The sequence below is a fragment of the Anolis carolinensis genome, chromosome 3 (genome assembly GCF_035594765.1).
Source record: "Anolis carolinensis isolate JA03-04 chromosome 3, rAnoCar3.1.pri, whole genome shotgun sequence".
In the NCBI taxonomy this organism is placed as follows: domain Eukaryota; kingdom Metazoa; phylum Chordata; class Lepidosauria; order Squamata; family Dactyloidae; genus Anolis; species Anolis carolinensis.
In genome coordinates, this window is record NC_085843.1 from 285,714,862 (window position 1) to 285,739,976 (window position 25,115).

General features: G+C 41.7%; 1 protein-coding gene across 1 annotated transcript in view; it reads right to left on the reverse strand.

Annotated features, from left to right (window-relative positions):
- The window catches only part of p3h2 (prolyl 3-hydroxylase 2), a 148,628-nt gene that overhangs the window by 49,096 nt on the left and 74,417 nt on the right, over window positions 1-25,115 (reverse strand). The window lies entirely within an intron of this gene.

The window sequence follows — 25,115 nt, forward strand, 5'->3', positions numbered from 1 at the left end:
GAATATGTAAAGCAAAGTGAAGAACCTGCTTTGATTGAAGTCAAAAATCAGAAACTCCTCAAAGCACAGCAGACAAAAAAACCAGTACAAGAAAGCCACACTACAAACTAGAGCTGATAGCTGGCACAACAAAACACTGCATGGGAAGTTCCTTGACAAAATTGAAGGAAAAGTTGACAAGGAGAAGACCTGGCTCTGGCTCACGAATGGGACCCTGAAGAAGGAGACAGAAGGCCTGATCCTTGCAGCCCAGGAGCAAGCCATCAGAACAAATGCAATCAAGGCCAAGATTGAAAAATCAGCTGATGACCCAAAATGCAGACTGTGCAAGGAAACCGACAAAACCATTGATCATATCCTTAAGCTGCTGTAAGAAAATTGCACAGACAGACTACAAACAGAGGCACAACTATGTGGCCCAAATGATTCATTGGAACTTATGCCTCAAGTACCACCTCCCAGCAGCAAAGAACTGGTGGGATCACAAACCTGCAAAAGTATTGGAAAATGAGCACGCAAAGATACTGTGGGACTTCCGAATCCAGACTGACAAAGTTCTGGAACACAACACACCAGACATCACAGTTGTGGAAAGGAAAAAGGTTTGGATCATTGATGTCGCCATCCCAGGTGACAGTCGCATTGACGAAAAACAACAGGAAAAACTCAGCCGCTATCAGGACCTCAAGATTGAACTTCAAAGACTCTGGCAGAAACCAGTGCAGGTGGTCCCGGTGGTGATGGGCACACTGGGTGCCGTGCCAAAAGATCTCAGCCGGCATTTGGAAACAATAGACATTGACAAAATCACAATCTGCCACCTGCAAAAGGCCACCCGACTGAGATCTGCTCGCATCATCCGAAAATACATCACACAGTCCCAGACACTTGGGAAGTGTTCGACTTGTGATTTTGTGATACAAAATCCAGCATATCTATCTTGTTTGCTGTGTCATAATAAAATAATAATAACATACAATATAATAATAATGCCTTAATTGCAATAATATTACAGGTTGACTACTCCTTATCCAAAATGCTTGGGACCAGGTGTTTTGGATAGATATATACATATGTGTGTGTGTGTGTGTGTGTGTGTGTGTGTGTGTGAATACCTATATCTGCAGATATGTATATGTACCACATGAGAACTTTTGGAAATGAGACCCAAGTTTAAACATGATGTTTGCATATATTACATACACACCTCATACACAAACCCTGAAGGCAATTGTATACAATACTTTTCATTAATTTTGTACATGAAACAAAGCTGCACACATTGAATCACCACAAAACAAGCATGGACATAGTTTGGCGCATTTTGGAATTCTGGGCAAGGGATGCTCAGCCTGTACAAATACATAGCACCACAATGAGGAATTTACTCTTCAAGCCTTTCAGCCATAAACAAACGTTTTACTGCATAGCAATGCAGCTCTGTAAGAACACTTTTAAATATAGTTCTTTCCTTAACATATGCCCATCTGCTGAGACAAACCAATAATCCCGTAATCATAGGAACATTCAGTTAAAGCAACCACTGAAAGATAGCCTTTAAACCACTGTTTAAAGAACTTTAACTTCGTTGCAGTCCAATGCCAAACAGCAGTGTAGGAGTTCTTCCTAGCATTTGGGTGAAATCTCTCTCTGTCTCTCTTTCTCTGTATTTTGAATCCTTTGTTTAAAGATAGCTAAAGATAACTGTCTTTGTCTTCTCCAAGCTAAACATGTTCCTTAAGATATTCCTTATAGGGCTAGGTTCCCTGATATGTCGTCAACGTCATAATCAAGTTGGATTGAAATCAATATCTGCAAGCCCTTCCCAATGTACAACCATGCTCAATGCCCATCTAGGCACGTTACACATTGAACATCAATGCACAATGCCTATTTGAATGTGCAGTTGTATTGTAACAGCCACTGAGATTCCACAACCTGTGCATTCAAGTACAGTGCTCATGCATGGGCATGCACAATGTGTATTCATGTGCATTGGTACTTCTGCAACCTGCAACCAAATGCAGCACTTCTTGCAGAAACATCCAAATGACTTATAGGGCTAGGTTCCCTGATATGTACCAATAATCTGTCAAAGTATTTGCAGCGCAGCAGTAGTTGGATGGAAGCAGTGGAGCGCAGAACGAAGAGACACTCAGAGACGTTGGTAAAACTATTTACAAAGTTTTACTGTATGCAGTAATAATCAACACAAACAGACTTGCAGACGACAGATGAACACAGGACTGCTCTGTTCTCCAACAGAACTTGACTCAAACTCTAGGCAGACAGAACTCAACTGAACAGAACAGAACTGAACTGATGCAATCGTTATGCACAAACACTTGTGTCTGGATACTCCCTAGTTCCAGCCACACATCAAGATCATCATAGCTTCTTGGCAATTAACTCTTTCCACATTATGGTACATTCTGGATGATGCAATCAGTTGCAATATAAGCATGGCACAAATTGCATTTAAACACTATCAAGACACAAATCCCACATTAACATAATCGTCATCATAATCAAGTTGTATTGAACTCAATATCTGCAAACTCTTCCTAATATTCATCCAGGCTCAATGCCCATCAAGGCACGTTACACATTGGACATAAATGCACAATGCCTATTTGAATGTGCAGTTGTGTTGCAACAGCCACTGAGATTCCACAACCTGTGCATTCTGGTACAGTGCTCATGCATGGGCATGCACAATGTGTATTCATGTGCATTGGTACTTCTGCAACCTGCAACCAAATGCAGCACTTCTTGCAGAAATATCCAAATGACTTATAAGGGCTAGGTTCCCTGATATGTACCAATAATCGTCATCGTAATCAAGTTGGATTGAATTCAAAATCTGCAAAGTCTTCCCAGTGTTCATCCATGCTCAATGCTCATCTAGGCACATTACATATTGAACATCAATGCACAATGCAGTTGTGTTGCACCAGCTACTGAGATTCCACAACCTGTGCATTCAAGTACAGTGCTCATGCATGGGCATGCACAATGTGTATTCCTGAGCATTGGCACATGCAAACAAATGTAGCTGTTCTGCAGAAATATCCAACTGACTTTGTAGAAGAATTTACACGTGTGCTAAGCACTGCTCCAAATAACCACATGGCGACAATAACTTTATAAGACCACAACATGACATTTAAATTTTGACAGTTTGGGGGATTTTGTTAAAAAGACTTGCGCAAGGATATTTTTCCTTCCTTTTTGGTTGGCCTGACAAAAACATGCTCACAGTGTGGACTTTGGGATAAGTGCTGTTCCAAATAAAGTTTTCCTTCACACTCACTGTTTTTTGAGAAACTGGAAGTACTTTTTCCTGCTGCCCAGGTTCATAAAACTGTTTATTTAATTGGCTGCGAAGAGGGAAGCTTTGCACCATGTACCGTACATAGGGTTCCACTCAGCCTTGGGAAAACACATGGCTGAAAGGGAGACACATGTCTTCGCAGCAAGAGCTCCTGCCTGCACTTTCAATGGGCACGTGCCAATTGGCAGAGCAAGCCAAAAGAAAAGCTGCCCAAAAGGACGGGCAAAGAGAGCCCCTTGGGCTAAACAGGACCCAAAGGCTGCTTTTGTGGTTACAGCACTCCCCCAGACTCCCTATTTCTGGAAAACAAATGAGACCATCCAACTCTTAAACACATTCCAAGCCTCCTGGCACAATTCAGAATCCAAAATGACCGTAACACATTACAGAGCTGGACCAAAACTAAGAAAACGCATTCCAACCGGGAGAAATGTACGGTACTGTGCTTGAGCATTAAAACGAAAAGTATAGACATAGGACGGGTGAGAATTGGCTTGAAAGCAGTTTATGGAAAACAACAACAACAACAACAAACTTTACTTATATACTGCTCTATCTCCCATGGGGACTCAGAGTGGTTTACACTTCCTGAGTGGTTTACTTTACTGAGAAACTACCTCTCCCATTTTGATATATTTTGCACTTTGGCCCAGATCCTTGTTTTACTCTCCTGCTTTTAATATTTTATGCTATATGTTGATTACTATGATGGTTTTATTGATATTGATGTTTTACTGTTGGAATAATTGTTTTATCTTTTTATTGTTGTATGTTTCGGGCTTGGTCCCCATATAAGGCTCCGGGCTGTGGCGCAGGCTGGAGAGCAAGCCAGCTGCAACCAGCTGCAATGAATCACTCTGACCAGGAGGTCATGAGTTCGAGGCCCGCTCGGAGATAATGTTTGTCTTGTCTTTGTTCTATGTTAAAAAGGCATTGAATGTTTGCCTATATGTGTAATGTGATCCGCCCTGAGTCCCCTTCGGGGTGAGAAGGGCAGAATATAAATGCTGTAAATAAAATAAATAAATAAATAAATAAGCCACTCCGAGTACGCATTGGGGAGATGGGGTGGGGTAATAATAATAATAATAATAATAATAATAATAATAATAATAATAACTTTATTTTTATACCCCGCCCCATCTCCCCAAAGGGACTCGGGGCGGCTTACATGGGGCCTTGCCCGATAAAACAATCAATATCAATAGCGCGACTATAAAACAATTATACCAGTAAAACATCAATGGCAATAAAATAATTGTATAAAAATATAAGTATAAAATAAAGGTATAAAAATAAAATTATTATTATTATTATTATTATTATTATTATTATTACACATGGTAAACATTCAACACAACAGACATCATACAAGATACAACAAACCAATAACAACAACAACTTAAACATAATAAAAATTTTTACAAACATTTTAAAAACAATGTAAAACTTTTAATAAAAGGCAATTACAGATGCTCCATTGGATGATTCTACAACCAATGGCTATACAGTAGAGTCTCACTTATCCAACACTCACTTATCCAACGTTCTGGATTATCCAACGCATTTTCGTAGTCAATGTTTTCAATATATCGTGATATTTTGGTGCTAAATTCGTAAATACAGTAATTACTACATAGCATTAATGTGTAATGAACTACTTTTTCTATCAAATTTGTTGTATAACATGATGTTTTGGTGCTTAATTTGTAAAATCATAACCTATTTTGATGTTTAATAGGCTTTTTCTTAATCTCTCCTTATTATCCAACATATTCGCTTATCCAACGTTCTGCCGGCCCGTTTATGTTGGATAAGTGAGACTCTACTGTAATTTCTAGATCGGACAAGATGGCAGTATGGGTTAGAAAAGGGATCTAGGAGACCCCAAGCTGAACGTGAGCCAAGAGTGTGATGCGGCAGCTAAAAAAGCCAATGAATCATAGAATAATAGAGTTGAAAGAGACCATATGGGCCATCTAGTCCAACCCCCTTCTTCCATGCAGGAAAAGCACAATCAAAGTATCCCTGACAGATGGCCATCCAGCCTCTGTTTAAAAGCCTCCAAAGAAGGAGCTTCCACTAGACTCCAAGGCAGAGAGTTCCACTGCTGAACAGCTCTTCTTATAGTCAGGAAGTTCAGGTGGAATCTCCTCTCCTGTCTTTTGAACCCACGGCTCCATTGAGTCCTAGCTTCTAGGGCAGCCGAAAGGAAGTCCCCTCCCTCTTCCTTATAACATCCTTTATCCATGGCTCTCATGTCTCCTCTCAACATTCTCTTCTGTAGGCTAAACAGACCCAGTTCTTTAAGACGCTCCTCATAGGGATTATTCCTGGTCTCCAGACCTTTGATCCTTTTAGTCTCCCTCTTCCTCTGGACACCTTCCAGCTTAGAGCCAATCTCTCTTTTTATTTATTTATTTATTTACAGTATTTATATTTTGCCCTTCTTTCTCACCCCGAAGGGGACTCAGGGCGGATTACAATGAACACATATATGGCAAACATTCAATGCCAACAGACAAACAACATACAGTATAGACAGACACAGAGGCATTTAACATTTTTCCAGCTTCACGATTCCGGCCACAGGGGGAGCTGTTGCTTCACTGTCCACTAGTGGCTGTACTTCCTCATTCCTTTCCTCCTGTTTTGCTGGCAGTTTTATGATGTTGTAAATTAGTTAAATTAGCCTCCCGCATAAAGCGTACCTAAATTTCCTACTTGACAGATGCAACTGTCTTTCGGGGCTGCATAGGTCAATAGCAAGCCGGGCTATTTAATGGTTGGGGGCTTAACCCGACCCGGGCTTTGAACTCATGACCTCTCGGTCAGTAGTGATTTATTGCAGCTGGTTACTAGCCAGCTGTGCCACAGCTGTGGGACCCAGAATTGGACACAGGGTTATTCCAGGTAAAGAGGTCTGACCAAAGCAGAAGAGAGAAGACCCATGACTTCCCTCAATCTAGACACTAGACTCCTTCTGATGCAGCCCAAAATCCCACTGGCTTTTTAAGCTGCTGCATCACACTCTTGACTCATGTCCAACGTGTTGTCCATGAAGACTCCAAGATCTCTTTCTCATGGACTGTTGTCAAGCCAGGCATTTCCTATCCAGTATCTAGGCTGTATCAACAGAATGAAATAGTGGCCATACTCTCTTCTGCTTTGGTTGGACCTCCCCTGGAATGACCCTGTGATCGGTCCTGGGTGCCACAGTTCAGGAAATACACTGACTAGGTGAAGGCAGCCAGAGAAGGAAGACCAAAACTGTCAAAGCTTTGGAAACTATGAATCCCTCTGAGAAGCAGCTAAGGAAGCTGGGGATGTTTAACTTAGAAAAGAAAATGTTGAGAGAAGGGGACATGAGAAACATGTTTAAATATTTGAAATGATGTCTTATTAAGGAAGGCAAGGTTGTTTTCTGATGCTCTTGAGACCAAAACACAGAGAAATTGATTCAAATTGCAGGAAAGGAGATTCCATCTGAAATGGGGAAGAACTTCCTGAGAGTCAGAACTTTTTGAGCATGAAGTCTTCTATTGTCTACGAGTCTGCTGGAGTCTCCTTCTCTGGAAGTTTGGAGACAGAGGCTAAATGGTCTTCTGTCAAAAGGACTTGGGTTATGTCTTTCTGACTGACAGAAGGAGGTTGGACTATTTATTTATTTATTTACATCACTTTTACCCCGCCTTTCTCTCCGAGGAGACTCAAAGCGGCTTACAGTAAATAGGCAAAAATTCAATGCCTAAAAACAATGTAAAAACAACAATTCATATAAAACAATCTACAAAACAACAGTTCATATAAAACAGGTACCATTACAAAATAAAATCACATTATATAAAATTTTAAGAATGTCCATGATTAAAATCCATTCATCCAGAAACCTCAAGTCTTCGTACAGATGGCTCCTGGTTGTCTCTTCCTAATCTGGCATTCTATGATTCTGGGGATCCTGGGAGTTATAGTTTGGTGAGTCACCATCACTATTTGGCAGAGAAGTTAGAGACCTTGTTCTTGGTTCTATAGCCTTGAGCCAGTAGAGTTCAAATGTTGTCCAACCTCATTCATGTTGTGGTAATCTCTGAGCAGTTAGACTCAATTTAACCCTCTCTGGGGGAGATTCTACCAAAATGCAGCAGAGTAGCAAAAGCAAAGCTTTCAAATGCAACAGCTACTTACACAGGGCGAGCAAAGAGAAGCCTTTGACCAGTTAGGATTGCAATGGACTGCAGAGTCTCAGTAAAACAAAAAGTATTTATTCAGGTAAAAAGAACTCCATTGTAGATAGAAAGGATTGGGGGCTGTCTAGTCTACTCTAGACTGGTTTCTAAGGAAAAATAAGAAAGCAAAAATAACAAACATCTAAATAGTTACATCTTGCCAGGAGAGACAGCAAGATGCTGCTTGTTAGCTAGAAGAACAAAGGGAGAAGAGAGAACCAAAATGGTTCCAACCTCATGGTCCAGTTTATTGGGGCCATAAAAGACATTCTGACCAATGAGAAATTAGTGTCCCTGGAGATTCACATTTCTACTAACTTCAAAGTAAGGGATGTGACGTAAACAGGATAGAGTGAAGCACAGTAAAGCCTGTCTCGGCATGCTTTGGAAACAGGGAAAGGAGTCCCTCCATCTAACTCTATCATCTGTCTGACTACATCTAGACTTGAGTAGATCAGGGTGATTCCCAACAATTCATTCTACAGTGTAGATCTGGCATGTTTAAACTTCGGCCCTCCAGCTGCTTTGGACTTCAACTCCCAAAATTCCTGAATTATGGAGTTGAAGTCCAAAACACCTGGAGGTTTGCCCATGCGTGGTGTAGATGCACCCTTTGCCAACCATTTGGGCAGAGCAAAGACTGATAGGAAAGACGGCAGAGATTATAGGACATGATGGTTGCCTCCTTCAGAGACTGCAGTCTTTCCTTGGGGCTGCAGAGACACAACGTCTACTCCATGTTCCAAATACCTCAAGGTGAGTCAACAACCCTTAAAGTTAAGGAGTGGCCCCTCCTTGTACTTTCCAGGCGCAAACATGCCAGGGCATTTCCACCTCCTCCTTTGAACTCCAAAACATCCCCTTAACGTGCCTGAGTGCTTTGCATTTTTGGTGACCACTTCAAGCAGCCCTTCAGTGCGCTCAGGTTAGGAATGCATCCCAATGGGACCTAGTCAGCAAATGCTAACAGTGTTATATTATGTGTATGTAAGTATGCAGTGGGTGGGCCAGGGGCCAAAGGTCATCACATTCCTCAATCAATGCTGAATGGAGCAGGACACTTTCTGGAGATTTGCACTCATAGCTAGCCAGCTAAGCCCTGCATAGGACAGGCCTACAGAATTGGAAGGGACTCCAAAGGCCATGCAGACCCGTGCAAAATCCATGACTTGTCTGATATTCGAGAACCCATAACTATAAAGCAGTCTGTCCAAAGAGCTTCAAAGGAGGAAAACCTATGCAGACAACCTTTTCTTCCCCATGTTTAGGTAGAGTCCCCTTTCTTGTGTTATCGAAAGTCAGACACCAACATTATGAATTATGATCTACAGCTCCATTGAGACATACAGCAAGACGCATTGCCTTTCCCATTAGTCCTCTAGTAACCTCTTCATGAATTGCCAAGGAATGTTGTTACATCACAACTCGGACTTCAGGATATAATCTTGTAATCGTCATGATCCCCTCATAAATTCTTCGGAAAGACTCTGGGGAAACACAATGGGTTTGCACAAGACCATCCAGGTCTTTTCCTGTTTCTCCCTGATGTGATCAGATTTACTTGGCACTTCCCCATCCCTGTCACCAAAAAAACCCCCGCCCTTGTTCTTCCATTGAAGGTACCAACATCCTAAGCACCCTTTTGTATCTCTGAACTGGTATCCACTGTATTAAACGGAGCTGAGGTATCAAAACGCATTTCAGGCCATTATTGCTTGCCCCACCACATTCCTTCTCAATTGTGCTCCTAGACAAATCAATAAACAGTCACAATCTTCAAAATAATCCAATGACAGTTTATTGAACTACCAACCAGAAAGCGGATTCTAGCCGGACACTTTCTGAACCCATCAGGGGCCGGCATGGCAATCCTGAATAAAATAAAATGTATGTTTACAATTACGATATGTCAGTTCTTTGGAGCATTGTTCCCACTGACATCCTCTTTTGCCATTGACAATAAAGCCCCTTTCTATACAATCAAATGTTCTCACTCTTTCGATGTTAATTTACTCTATCTTATAAGGTAAAACTTCAATAAAAATATATATTAAAAAAAACAAGACAATAAAGCCCCTGATTTTGCCTTCAACTCGTCTGTGTCTCATTTGGCCTTTTGGGAAGCTTGACACGCTGGGCTCCAAACCCAAGGTTTTAGCAGAGCTGAACTCACATAACACTTGTAACTTGAATCGATTTGTTCTGGCTTCATCATCTACAAATGTTTAAAGATGGCTCTATTGTGTCCCATCTCTGTCTTCTCTTCTTCAGACTAAACCTAACTACAGGCCCTCCCTATCTCATTTGTCATAAAGTTTTGTTTTTAGACTTTGACTATTTTGTTCACTTCCTCTGAATGCTTCCTTTTTGTGAGAAATCAGGGCTATCTCTAGCTTTTTCTGCCTGTGCAGTGGAGTCTTCTTCTCTGGAGGTTTTAAAGCAGAAGCTGGATGGCCATCTGTTGGGAAGGCCTGGTTTGTTGGACTGGGCTTTAGCACAGCAGGTTAAACCACCGGCTGCAGTAAATCTTGACATTTTGAAGCCCGGGTCAGGGTGAGCTCCTGGCCTTTAGCCCAGCTTCTGCCAACCTAGCAGTTCAAAAGCAAAAATGTGAGTAGATACATAGGTACTGCTTAAATTGGGTGAGATATTTTAAGGTACCCATAAAGAAAAATGCCAGAAAAATGCTGGCAATTACACCAAAAAAGGAGGAAGTTTACAAACAAAGCTCTTCAGCAGGGAAATGGAGTAACAGCACCCCTCACCCGTGGCCGGAACCAAGCACAAGCCTCCGAGATGCCGAAGATGGGAAATGCCTATATTTACCTCCTTCTATGTACAAGTCTCTTGTCTATGTATAAACAGCATTGAATGTTTTCCGTGTATGTATGTTCTGTGATCCACCCTGAGTCCCCTTCGGGGTGAGAAAATTGTAATATAAATACTAAAAATAAACAAAATAAATGATGTTGCTTCCTGTGTAGCAGAAAGGGTTGGACTGGATGACCCCTTGGGGTCTCCTCCAACTCTAGGATTCTACGATTCTGTGTAGATGCAGAACAACAATCTCTGCAACAACAAAAGACGGGCACAGTTTTGAGGCGTCCTCAAAATAAAAAGATAAAAAGATGAGGCCAACTCTGCTTGAAGCTCCTCTGGAAGGGTTTTGGTTCAAAAGTGCACCAAGAATGTGTCTCTGTCTGTCGCAACCAGAGCTTGTATAACTTTTGTTAGCTGCATCAGCAATTTCACTATTGGAAGAACTCCGGGGGTCGGCAAAGAAAGCGCCAATTTGAACTGGGAAAAGATCATTAATCTTCCGGAAGAGACAGAAAGAGAAGAAGGAATGAAACCTATAAATCCGGAGGAGAAAGGAAGCGTCTTTCTCCATATGCTCCCACCAGAGCTTCTGGCACTCTTAAAGGAAACAGGTCGCAAATGGATTCAACAGAAGCTGGGCTGCTCTTGAGCAATCCTGGTCTGCCGCGGAGGAAAAAGCAACAGGAATGTTGACATTGTGTGTTTGAGGTTATTTATTTATTTATTTACAGTATTTATATTCCGCCCTTCTCACCCCGAAGGGTGATGAACTGTGTGATGTATTTTCAGATGATGCACACAGATCCCAGTCGGGTGGCCTTTTGCAGTTGGCAGATCGTAATTTTATCAATGTCTATTGTTTCCAAATGCCGGCTGAGATCTTTTGGCACGGCACCCAATGTGCCCATCACCACCGGGACCACCTGCACTGGTTTCTGCCAGAGTCTTTGAAGTTTGATCTTGAGGTCCTGAGAGCGGCTGAGTTTTTCCTGTTGTTTTTCGTCAATGCGACTGTCACCTGGGATGGCAACATCCATGATCCAAACCTTTTTCTTTTCCACAACTGTGATGTCTGGTGTGTTGTGTTCCAGAACTTTGTCAGTCTGGATTCGGAAGTCCCACAGTATCTTTGCGTGTTCATTTTCCACAACCTTTGCAGGTTTGTGATCCCACCAGTTCTTTGCTGCTGGGAGGTGGTACTTGAGGCATAAGTTCCAATGAATCATTTGGGCCACATAGTTGTGCCTCTGTTTGTAGTCTGTCTGTGCGATTTTCTTACAGCAGCTGAGGATATGATCCATGGTTTCGTCGGTTTCCTTGCAGAGTCTGCATTTTGGGTCATCAGCTGATTTTTCGATCTTGGCCTGAATGGCCTTTGTCCTGATGTCTTGCTCCTGGGCTGCAAGGATCAGGCCTTCTGTCTCCTTCTTCAGGGTCCCATTTGTGAGCCAGAGTCAGGTTTTCTCCTTATCAGCATTTCCTTCAATTTTGTCAAGGAACTTTCCATGCAATGTTTTGTTGTGCCAGCTGTCCGCTCTAGTTTGTAGTGCGGTTTTCTTGTACTGGTTTGAGGAGTTTCTGATTTTTGACTTCAATCAAAGCAGGTTCTTCTTCTTATTATTATTATTATTACTAATGCAGTTTGACACCATTTTAAATGCTATGGCTCACTGCTCTTTGGCAGTAAAAGATATAGAACTACAGCTCCCATGACTCCATAGCATTAAGCCATGGCCGTTCAAGTGGTGTCGAACTGCAAGGTGGTGGAAGCAGAAGTGTACACACAATGGCATTGTGCATGGATGCAAAAGGGCGTCATTCATACGCATGTATGCTTTTCCTGCATAGCAGGTGGTTGGACTAGATTACCCATAAAGTCCCTCCCCACAATATGATTCTATGTATGTGCATCAGGCATGGAGGAGCATGGCCTATCATGCATGATGCACAATTGTTTGTGCTTTTAACTTCTTGATTCAATTGCACATTAATTACGAAGCACAATTAATATGTATGCAGAGATTTATGCTCCACCATCCTAATGTAAGGTCTTTTTTTTACTATTTTTTATTCAGAAATAAAGCAAACATAATAAAAAGAGCAAAAATAATGGGGAAAAGCAGTCTTTTCATGATATGTATCACTAAAACTAAGCAGCGATAGAATTAAATTAAATCAAATGCAAAGGTCCTTACCGTTATTTCTAATAGCTTTGTCATTTGGGTCGTTCATTTCTGCATTTTTTCCCAACATCAAAACACACTTTTTGAAAGGGATTTCATTACGAAATTCTTTATTCTTAAAAGTTTATACCACAAGTGCAACCGTCCGCAGCCAAATATTGAGATGCAAACGAAAAGTATGGCTCCAATTATCCACAGGCACTGAATCCCAGGCAAGAATTAGGAACAGACAAGCAAAAGGGATTTGAATTGTGTTCCCAGTGCAGATGCACTTGTATTTTATGGACATCAGGAATGTGTCACAATCCAGACGACCACAAATGACACTGCAAAATGGAAATATGTGGCGTCTTTGCCAGCGAGGAAATCATTTCCAAAGAAATGCATCACTGGGTTTTTATTTTCGTACCAAGTGAACAAACAGACCAGAGCATCCTTCTTCCAAACAGGTGCAAAAATCTTCCTGGGTGCAAAATCTATGCTTTTTTTCCAAGACAACATTGCAAAACCACATGAAAGCAGGAAGACATAGGCTGCCTACACTTAGAAACTTGTTTTTCACAGAATTGGGAAACACTTTCCAATGGCAACCCATCATTCGGTGCAGCATAATTTCCAGTGCCAAATTCAGAGCCAATTTTTAAAATTTCCCAGGAGAGTGTAGTTCATCAAATAGAGCTTTTACCATGCCACCAGGCATGGGCAAACCTTGGCCCTCCAGGTGTTTTGGACTTCAACTCCCACAATTCCTAACAGGCTCCCAGGCTGTGGAGTAACTGGTTAGTAGCCAGTTGCAATAAATCACTACTGACTGAGAGGTCACGAATTCGAGCCAGCCCGAGTCAGAGTAAGCTCCTGACCATTAATAGTCTAGTTTGCTGTTAACCTATGCAAATGAAAGACAGTTGCATCTGTCAAGTAGGAAATTTAGGTACCTCAAGGCTAATTTAACTAATTTACAATGCCATAAAATCTCCAGCAGCATGCGAAAGAATGAGGAAGTACTCCATCAAGGACTCGGTGTCACAAGTGGGCAGTGAAGCAGCAGCTCCCTCTGTGGCCGGAATCAAGCATACCCTCTGTAATGAAGTATGAATTTTTGGTTTACAGATGTTATGTTTGTGTTTGTGTTTTCAAAGGGCAAGTATTACAGTTATTGCATCTCAGCACTCAGAGGCTGGTTGCCATGGAGAAGTAGGCGGAGCCAACTGCCGTTTTGTTGAAGAAGTGCAGAATTTAAAAAAGAGAGTCAGTCTGTGCTCTGATGAGTCACAGGGAAGATTGATCCTAGGTTGAGGAGATCAAGAAGACTCAGTTGTTCATTTTGAGTCAGTTTAAAATAAGTTTGGTGACTTATTTAATGTAGTCTGTGTCCTGGTAAGGAACAGAGAATCTGTGATCGTATATCACAGGGGTGACTGCAGTTTAAAAGTAGCAGAGAAATAAGTTCTAACTACTTTAAGTAAGAAAAGTGACACTTTAGGGAGTTTGACTCATCTCATTCTAGTATTATAACTGTTAATAAAAATACCTCCAAGTGAGAAACAACATTGTAACCACTAAGCTCTGTGACTGAATAAACTTGTAATTGTTCTTCCAACATCGAAGCCTTTGTTGCATATATTATAAACCAAGTTACGCTACCATCTAAAGTGAAGAAGAAGAAGAAAGAAAAAAAGTAAAAGGTCTCCTCTCTGAGTCCTTGGTGGTTGCATCTTTACAAATTGGTGGCAGCCGTTATAAACTCCTTACACCCTCATGAAGCCAGAAACTGGAATGTTAAATTGCCTCTGTGTCTATATGTGTCTATCTATATATGTCATATGTCTAATGTATATGTGCATTATGATCCACCCTGAGTCCCCTTCAGGGTGACAAGGGCGGAAAATAAATACTGTAAATAAGTACATAAAATAAGTCCAAAACACCTGGATGGTCGAAGTTTGCTCATGCATGGTCTAAGCATTATGAGGATGGTGCACTCTTCTATTTTGGAGATCTTTAGGGAGGTTTTCAAAGAGATGTTGAGATGGCATGAAGTTGTGTTAAGCTTGCATGGCAAGGGGTTGGATTAGATATCCCTTATGGCACCTTCCATATCTGCTTTGATAATCTGGAATAGAGCCTTACAGTTTATTCATCGGATGCCTCTGATGCCTCTGACTCCATGTGCATCCACACTGTAGAATGAATGCAGTTTGACTCCACTTTAACTGTCATGGCTCAGTGCTGTGAAATCCTGGGAGTGGTAGCTTTACAAGATCTTTAGCTTTCTCTCTATGGCCCTGTGGCTTGTTCAGACCAAATTCTCATTTAGCCAATGATCGACTGGTTGGAAGAAACCAAGAAGGCAAACACTGGAGGGCATCCAACGGAATCCACAGAATCCAAGGGATTCACAGATGGTCTGTTTGTCTTAGAAAAAAACCCAACATGCTTTGGCTTCTGTGTTGTTCTCTACTATTGCCAGTAGCATAAATTCCATGTTTACCTGGATTGGTATTTTGAATAATTTCTCTATTTTTTAAAAATATATTTTCCCAAAAATGTTGTTACATTTAGGCATTCCCAGCACATGTGTGCGTACCAACCTTTCTCTCCTTTACAATGCCAACATATTGGGCTGTGTGTTGTCGAAGGCTTTCATGGCCGGGATCACAGGGTTGTTGTATGTCTTTCGGGCTGTGTGGCCATGTTTCAGAAGTATTCTCTCCTAATGTTTCGCCCACATCTCCACCCAGAGGAAAGGTGTTCTTACCATACATCAAGGGAACCACTGACCGCATAGGCAAACTGATGAAGAAGCTGTTGAAGTGAGAATGATTGTATATAGAGTTGTTTAAATGTAATTGAGTTATAGTGTTGCAATGTGAGCTGTACATTGCATCATGCTCTGTCTGCTGTCCACTATGCGAGTGTGTAAAGAGTTAACTGTGTATTGCATCAGACAGCAGAGGTGGTTATAAATAGCTCCTTGTCTTATCTCTTTCTCTCTCTGCCCTCTGCTCTCTGCCTTCCTGCATTCTGTCTGTATATATCGTCTTGAGAGTTTTCCGTTTGTTAGTAAACCTTTTGTAGATAGCCAAACAGGCTACAGCCTCTTCATTGGTGCCAGTGATTCTTCGTTGATCTTCTGCTGCATGTGTGTTTATCCAAACCGCGCACTCTGACAGAAGCACAACTTACAAACTATCTACAGACCCACCAAGAAAATCCAACAAATGCTACGGTCAGCAAAAGACAAGAGGAATCCTCTCTCCTCTGCAGGAGTCTACCGGATACCATGCAGCTGTGGACAAGTCTACAGAGGGACCACCAAATGCAGAAATGCCCAAACACGAGTCAAGGAACATGGAAGACACTGGAGACTCACTCAACCAGAGAAATCAGAGCACAGCACTTGATAAACCAACCTGGACACAGTATATTATTTGAGAAAACAGAAATGCTGGACCACTCCAACAACTGTCATGTCAGACTACACAGAGAAGCCATTGAAATCCACAAGCATGTGGACAACTTCAACAGAAAGGAGGAAACCATGAAAATGAACAAAATCTGGCTACCAGTATTAAAAAACTCAAAAATCAGAACAGTAAATAAGAAGCAACACTCTGAGACATGGGAATTAGAGGCAGTTTACAAAGAATGCCCCCAGGCAGAAAGTAGTAGATGAAGCCATTCAATGCAAATTAGGGTGATTAACTGGAACATTTACGCTGGCCTCCACTGACAAAAGTTCTTCCCTCACCCTGGACTTCCCACAGATATATAGAAACATTCCTTGCTTAGTTTATCCATACCTCACAACCAATGAGGATGCCTGCCATAGATGTGGGCGAAACGTCAGGAGAGAATACTTCTGGAACATGGCCACACAGCCCGAAAGACATACAACAACCCATATTGGGCTGTTCCCATGTTGGATAGTTTGGCTGCTGTCCTACACCATTTCCATATAAACTTTCTTTCTAACTCTTTGTATTTCTCCAATTTAATTTTCTTAACCCCCTTCTTTATTTCCCCAACAGTTTGTTTTGTCAAGGGCCCTTCCTTCTGCCATTTATTTTGGGGCATCCTTACTGTATATTCATCTGTCGGGAGGGCTTGGGTTGTGTGTTTCTGCATGGCAGAATAATGGGGTTCGGCTGGATAGCCTCTGGGGTCCCTTCCAGGTCCCTGATTCAGGGATCCCCAAACTTTTGAAACAGGGGGACAGTTCACGATCCTTCAGACCTTTGGAGGGCCGGACTATAGTTGACCACCGAGCAATAATAATAATAATAATAATAATAATAATAATAATAATAATAATAAAGAGGATTGGAAGAGACCCCTTGGGCCATTGAGTCCAATCCCCTTCTGTCTCTGTGCACCAAAAGCACAAGCAAAGCACCCCTGACAGATGGCCACCCAGTCTCAATGTTAATAATAATAATAATAATAATAATAATAATAATAATAATAATAAAGAGGGTTGGAAGAGACCCCTTGGGCCATTGAGTCCAATCCCCTTCTGTCTCTGTGCACCAAAAGCACAAGCAAAGCACCCCTGACAGATGGCCACCCAGTCTCAATGTTAATAATAATAATAATAATAATAATAATAATAATAATAATAAAGAGGGTTGGAAGAGACCCCTTGGGCCATTGAGTCCAATCCCCTTCTGTCTCTGTGCACCAAAAGCACAAGCAAAGCACCCCTGACAGATGGCCACCCAGTCTCAATGTTAATAATAATAATAATAATAATAATAATAATAATAATAATAATAATAAAGAGGGTTGGAAGAGACCCCTTGGGCCATTGAGTCCAATCCCCTTCTGTCTCTGTGCACCAAAAGCACAAGCAAAGCACCCCTGACAGATGGCCACCCAGTCTCAATGTTAATAATAATAATAATAATAATAATAATAATAATAATAATAATAATAATAAAGAGGGTTGGAAGAGACCCCTTGGGCCATTGAGTCCAATCCCCTTCTGTCTCTGTGCACCAAAAGCACAAGCAAAGCACCCCTGACAGATGGCCACCCAGTCTCAATGTTAATAATAATAATAATAATAATAATAATAATAATAATAAAGAGGGTTGGAAGAGACCCCTTGGGCCATTGAGTCCAATCCCCTTCTGCCTTTGTGCACCAAAAGCACAAGCAAAGCACCCCTGACAGATGGCCACCCAGTCTCAACGTTAATAATAATAATAATAATAATAATAATAATAATAATAATAATAATAATAATAAAGAGGGTTGGAAGAGACCCCTTGGGCCATTGAGTCCAATCCCCTTATGCCTTTGTGCACCAAAAGCACAAGCAAAGCACCCCTGACAGATGGCCACCCAGTTTCAATGTTAATAATAATAATAATAATAATAATAATAATAATAATAATAAAGAGGGTTGGAAGAGACCCCTTGGGCCATTGAGTCCAATCCCCTTCTGCCTTTGTGCACCAAAAGCACAAGCAAAGCACCCCTGACAGATGGCCACCCAGTTTCAATGTTAATAATAATAATAATAAAGAGGGTTGGAAGAGACCCCTTGGGCCATTGAGTCCAATCCCCTTCTGTCTCTGTGCACCAAAAGCACAAGCAAAGCACCCCTGACAGATGGCCACCCAGTCTCAATGTTAATAATAATAATAATAATAATAATAATAATAATAATAATAATAATAAAGAGGGTTGGAAGAGACCCCTTGGGCCATTGAGTCCAATCCCCTTCTGCCTTTGTGCACCAAAAGCACAAGCAAAGCACCCCTGACAGATGGCCACCCAGTTTCAATGTTAATAATAATAATAATAATAATAATAATAATAATAATAATAATAAAGAGGGTTGGAAGAGACCCCTTGGGCCATTGAGTCCAATCCCCTTATGCCTTTGTGCACCAAAAGCACAAGCAAAGCACCCCTGACAGATGGCCACCCAGTCTCAATGTTAATAATAATAATAATAATAATAATAATAATAATAATAATAAAGAGGGTTGGAAGAGACCCCTTGGGCCATTGAGTCCAATCCCTTTCTGCCTTTGTGCACCAAAAGCACAAGCAAAGCACCCCTGACAGATGGCCACCCAGTCTCAATGTTAATAATAATAATAATAATAATAATAATAATAATAATAATAATAAAGAGGGTTGGAAGAGACCCCTTGGGCCATTGAGTCCAATCCCCTTCTGCCTTTGTGCACCAAAAGCACAAGCAAAGCACCCCTGACAGATGGCCACCCAGTCTCAATGTTAATAATAATAATAATAATAATAATAATAATAATAATAATAATAATAATAATAAAGAGGGTTGGAAGAGACCCCTTGGGCCATTGAGTCCAATCCCCTTCTGTCTCTGTGCACCAAAAGCACAAGCAAAGCACCCCTGACAGATGGCCACCCAGTCTCAATGTTAATAATAATAATAATAATAATAATAATAATAATAATAATAATAATAATAAAGAGGGTTGGAAGAGACCCCTTGGGCCATTGAGTCCAATCCCCTTCTGTCTCTGTGCACCAAAAGCACAAGCAAAGCACCCCTGACAGATGGCCACCCAGTCTCAATGTTAATAATAATAATAATAATAATAATAATAATAATAATAATAATAATAAAGAGGGTTGGAAGAGACCCCTTGGGCCATTGAGTCCAATCCCCTTCTGTCTCTGTGCACCAAAAGCACAAGCAAAGCACCCCTGACAGATGGCCACCCAGTCTCAATGTTAATAATAATAATAATAATAATAATAATAATAATAATAATAATAAAGAGGGTTGGAAGAGACCCCTTGGGCCATTGAGTCCAATCCCCTTCTGTCTCTGTGCACCAAAAGCACAAGCAAAGCACCCCTGACAGATGGCCACCCAGTTTCAATGTTAATAATAATAATAATAATAATAATAATAATAATAATAATAAAGAGGGTTGGAAGAGACCCCTTGGGCCATTGAGTCCAATCCCCTTCTGCCTTTGTGCACCAAAAGCACAAGCAAAGCACCCCTGACAGATGGCCACCCAGTTTCAATGTTAATAATAATAATAATAAAGAGGGTTGGAAGAGACCCCTTGGGCCATTGAGTCCAATCCCCTTCTGTCTCTGTGCACCAAAAGCACAAGCAAAGCACCCCTGACAGATGGCCACCCAGTCTCAATGTTAATAATAATAATAATAATAATAATAATAATAATAATAATAATAATAAAGAGGGTTGGAAGAGACCCCTTGGGCCATTGAGTCCAATCCCCTTCTGCCTTTGTGCACCAAAAGCACAAGCAAAGCACCCCTGACAGATGGCCACCCAGTTTCAATGTTAATAATAATAATAATAATAATAATAATAATAATAATAATAAAGAGGGTTGGAAGAGACCCCTTGGGCCATTGAGTCCAATCCCCTTATGCCTTTGTGCACCAAAAGCACAAGCAAAGCACCCCTGACAGATGGCCACCCAGTCTCAATGTTAATAATAATAATAATAATAATAATAATAATAATAATAATAATAATAAAGAGGGTTGGAAGAGACCCCTTGGGCCATTGAGTCCAATCCCTTTCTGCCTTTGTGCACCAAAAGCACAAGCAAAGCACCCCTGACAGATGGCCACCCAGTCTCAATGTTAATAATAATAATAATAATAATAATAATAATAATAATAATAATAATAATAAAGAGGGTTGGAAGAGACCCCTTGGGCCATTGAGTCCAATCCCCTTCTGCCTTTGTGCACCAAAAGCACAAGCAAAGCACCCCTGACAGATGGCCACCCAGTCTCAATGTTAATAATAATAATAATAATAATAATAATAATAATAATAATAATAAAGAGGGTTGGAAGAGACCCCTTGGGCCATTGAGTCCAATCCCTTTCTGCCTTTGTGCACCAAAAGCACAAGCAAAGCACCCCTGACAGATGGCCACCCAGTCTCAATGTTAATAATAATAATAATAATAATAATAATAATAATAATAATAATAATAAAGAGGGTTGGAAGAGACCCCTTGGGCCATTGAGTCCAATCCCCTTCTGCCTTTGTGCACCAAAAGCACAAGCAAAGCACCCCTGACAGATGGCCACCCAGTCTCAATGTTAATAATAATAATAATAATAATAATAATAATAATAATAATAATAAAGAGGGTTGGAAGAGACCCCTTGGGCCATTTAGCCCAACCCCCTTCTGCCCTTGTGCCTTGGGGGCCAGATAAATGGCTTCGATGGGCTGCATCCGGCCCCCGGGCCTTAGTTTGGGGACCCCTGTCCTGATTCTATGAAATTATTCCCTGGCAAATGGGATTAGAAGTTCCTAAATGAGCCCAATCCCTAGAAAAATAGCTTCTTTCCGGCACCAGCTCTTCCTATTTTCCCCCATAGGCTCTGCTGCTCTGTCCCTGCATGAAAGCAAGACCAGCGGAGCCAAAATTAGCTCTATAAACAGCTATCTGGAGCCGGAGAGGGAAATAAAGTCTGCTCAGTGTGTGTCTCCAAATGTCACCGACACGGCATCGCTGTGTGCCCTGGCTGAGAAAGAGTGGCCTTGTGCATTATGATCCCAAAGAGACCATTCTTCCTTCTGACCTTTGATGCAATGCACCTCTTTCCTCATGACAACGACTCTCCGTCTCTCTGACTTTGCAACTGGAGACATGACACACTGTTCGGGCCACCGTTGCCATTGGCTTCCCGCAGGGATTACACCTCCGGAATGCAGCCTCTCATTCCTGGCTTCCAAACAGGACCCAAACAGCCGTCTCCTTGGTGACTCAGTTTCCCTGGTTGGAAAAAAAGACCCAGGTGTTTGCAGGAGGACCACAGCGACCATAGTGCTATTTTGGGTCGTGCCGTGCCACATTTCCCCCCTGCAGTGACCCTGCAAGCATTCCAAGGCGGTCACTCTCCGTCTCCATCTGTCCGGACAAGAGGTCCTTTGTTGGGCTGGGAACCCGTCCTCCTCCCAGTCTCCCTTTGAACGTCAAACATTCCTCGCTCTGCAAAGCAAAGAGTAGGAAATGCCAGGAAGGGGAAAAGTCACGTAGGGTCACACGTCTGGGGATGTCGTCACCTCCCTTGGAACGGAGGCCAGAGAAAGTGGCATTCTCCATCTCTACTTCCTTCCTGAACCAGGGCCTGCCTTTGCCCAGAATCCTATTTATTTATTTATTTATTTATTTTCATTTTTATTAAAATTTACTAGCTTGGAGACCCGGCGATGCCCGGGTCATTTGAGAAAGGCCTTGTTTGCCTGTGTTCCAAGTGTAGGCTATATCCAATGTCAGCTGGGTTCAGTGGGTGCGGGTGAGCTCCAACTCCCATATGCAAGTCCCATCGTCCAGTGTCCATCCCCCTCCAAACAGAGCCAGTATGTAGAGTAGGTCATGAGGGCTCCATGTACCATGTTTGGTCTTGATCAGTCATTTGTGTGGGTGGCGGTGCTCTCAGGAAGTAAGTGAAGGTATTGGAAGTCCCATCGTCCATGGTCCATCATCCTCCAAACTGCACCTGGGTGTAGAGTGAGTCATGGGTGTTGTTTGTTTGAAGTTTGGTCTTGATGAGACATTGATGGGGGTGACAGTGGTCTCAGGAAGTGAGTGAACATACTGCAAGTCCCATCATCCAAGGTTCACGCTCTTTCAAATCTCACCAAGATGTAGAGTGGGCCATGGTGGCTCTATGTGCCAAGTTTGGTCTTGATCAGTCATTGGTGGGGGTCACAGTAGTCCCAGGAAGTGACTGAAGATATTGTAAGTCCCCTCATCCACGGTCCCTCTTCCCCCAAACTGCACCAGGATGTAAAGTGGGCTACCCTGCACGCGCGTGTCAAGTTTGATACAGTTTTGTCATTCATGGGCATCACAGTGGTTTGTGGGAGGTGAATTGGATGAAGGTACTGCAAATCCCATAATCCTTGGTCCACCCTCCGTCAAACTGCTGCAGCATGTGAAGTGTGTCATTTGGGATATGTGTGCCTGGTTTGGTTCAGTTGTGTGATTTGTGGTAGTTGCTGTGGTCTCAAGAAGTGAGGGAAGGTACTGCAAATTCCATCATCCTTGGTCCATCCTGCCCCAATATACATCAGGATGTAAAGGGGTCGACAGGAGTTCTGTGTGCCAAGTTTGGTCCATTTCTATCATTGGTGGGCATTGCAGTAGTCTGTGGGAGTGAAAGTGTTTGAAAGTACTGCAAATCCCATCATCTGTGGTCCATCCTCCCCCAAATGGCAGCAGGTCATAAAGTGCATCGTGGGGATGAAGTGGGCCAAGTTTGGTGCAGATCCGTCATTCCTGTTGGTCTCAGTGGCCTGGGATAGTGGCGGCCAATCAAAACGGGAGCACATATTCCGCCAGGCCAATCGAAATGCTGATACATACTCCGATTTCACTTTTATTATATATATAGATTGAGAAGAGAAAAAAAAATCATCAGAAATAAAATTGTAAATGTATAGTTACAGATCCGTGAGTATTTTTTCTTTACATTGAAAGTGGGGGGACATAAATGATAGAGAAAAGTAGGAAAATAGCGAGAAAGTACTGGAGGAAAAAAGAGAAAAAAAAGTTTGTCAACTTCCGATCTCTTACATCGAGGTTTAAAAAAATGTCCATATATTTATATAGAAATATACATTTCTTTTCTTTAAAGAAGCACAACCTCCCATTTGCTCATACTATTTTTTATGGTTGGGAATCTACTTTTCTTCTTATCTTATTTTAAATGTTCTTTCAAAAGAGTCCAGTCAGCTGATTTCTTTGGTATGCCTTGGTATCTTTTAAGGAATTGTGTTAAGTTATCCATATTCATGATGTCTAGTATTTTCAATATCCAATCCTCTATCCGGGGTGCTTCTTTCCATTTCCAGTTTTTAGCATAAATTATTCTAGCTGCTGTCACCAAGTAATTAAATAGTATGTCTTTTCTTAAATCCATTTCAAAATCTGGCATTACTAAGAGAAAGTATTCTGGTTTCATTTGGAATTTTATTCCTAATATTTCTTGAATTTTCCCATGTATTTTTGTCCATTTTTTTTTTTTTGCAATTTTGCAAGTCCACCACATATGGAAAAAAGACCCCTCCTGAGTTTCACATTTCCAACAGTTGTTTTGTAAGTTTTTATAACATCTTGCCAATTTTTGTGGTGTGATGTACCAGTGGTACATCATTGTATACCAATTCTCTTTTAAATCATATGCATATGTATATTTTAATCTTTTGTTCCAATTTCTTTCCCAATCTTCCATTTTTATCGGACGGCCTATGTTAGAAGCCCACTATTTATTTATTATTTACAGTATTTATATTCTGCCCTTCTTTCTCACCCCGAAGGGGACTCAGGGCAGATCACAATGTACACATACAAGGCAAACATTCCATGCCATATGAACATAGAGACAGAGACAGACACAGAGGCAATTTAACCTTCTCTAGCTTCCAACTTCCGATTCCGGCCACAGGGGGAGCAGCTGCTTCATCATCCACTGCGACGCTGACTTCCTCATTCCAAACGCTGCTGGATTATTTTTATGTTGTCGTAAAATTAGGAACCCCAGTGGTGAAGTGTGTTAAAGCACTGAGCTGCTGAACTTGCAAACCGAAAGGTCCCAGGTTCAAAAAACCCCAGGAGCGGAGTGAACGCCCGCTGTTAGCTCCAGCTTCTGCCAACCTAGCAGTTTGAAAACATGCCAATGTGAGTAGATCAATAGGTACCGCTCCGGCGGGAAGGTAACGGCACTCCATGCAGCCATGCCAGTGGCCAAATGACCTTGGAGGTGTCTACGGACAACACCGGCTCTTTGGCTTAGAAAGGGAGATAAGCACCAACCCCCAGAGTCAGACATGACTGGACTTAATGTCAGGGGAAACCTTTACCTTTACTTTAAATTAGTTAAATTAGCCTCCCCATGTATGTGGTACCTAAATTTCCTACTTGATAGATGCAACTATCTTTCGGATTGCTTAGGGATATTTTTTATTTTAATGGTCGTGTGCTCACGAGACATGGGCTGGCCTCAAACTCATGACCTCTTGGTCAGAGTGACTTATTGCAGCTGGCTACTAACCAGCCTGCGCCACAGCCCGGCCCTAGGGTTGGACACTTAAAGGCCATCCAGTCTAACCCTATTCAGCCAGGCAGGAATATGAGAAATGGACATCGGGGCCACATCTAATGCAGTTCCAGAAGGCATTTCAACTATCAGAGACATACAGAAACCGCATTCTTGGATGCTACTGTATGCCGATGACGCTATGTTAGTCACTGAGATGCAGGTAGAGTTGCAGACCCCACTTTAACTGCTGTGTTTCAATGCTGTGGAATCCTGGAAGTTGTAATTTCACAAGGTATTTAGCTCTCCCCGTCAAATAATGCTAGGGCTTCATCAAACAATAACTCCAAGGACTCCATAGCATTAAGCCATGGTAGTTAATATGGGGTCAAATTCCATTCATTCTATTGTGTAGATCAGGCATGGGCAAACTATTAATTGCTGTTCAACCTGGCCAACCAAGAATTCCTCAATGTAGAAAGTGTCCAGGCTTGCAAGCAG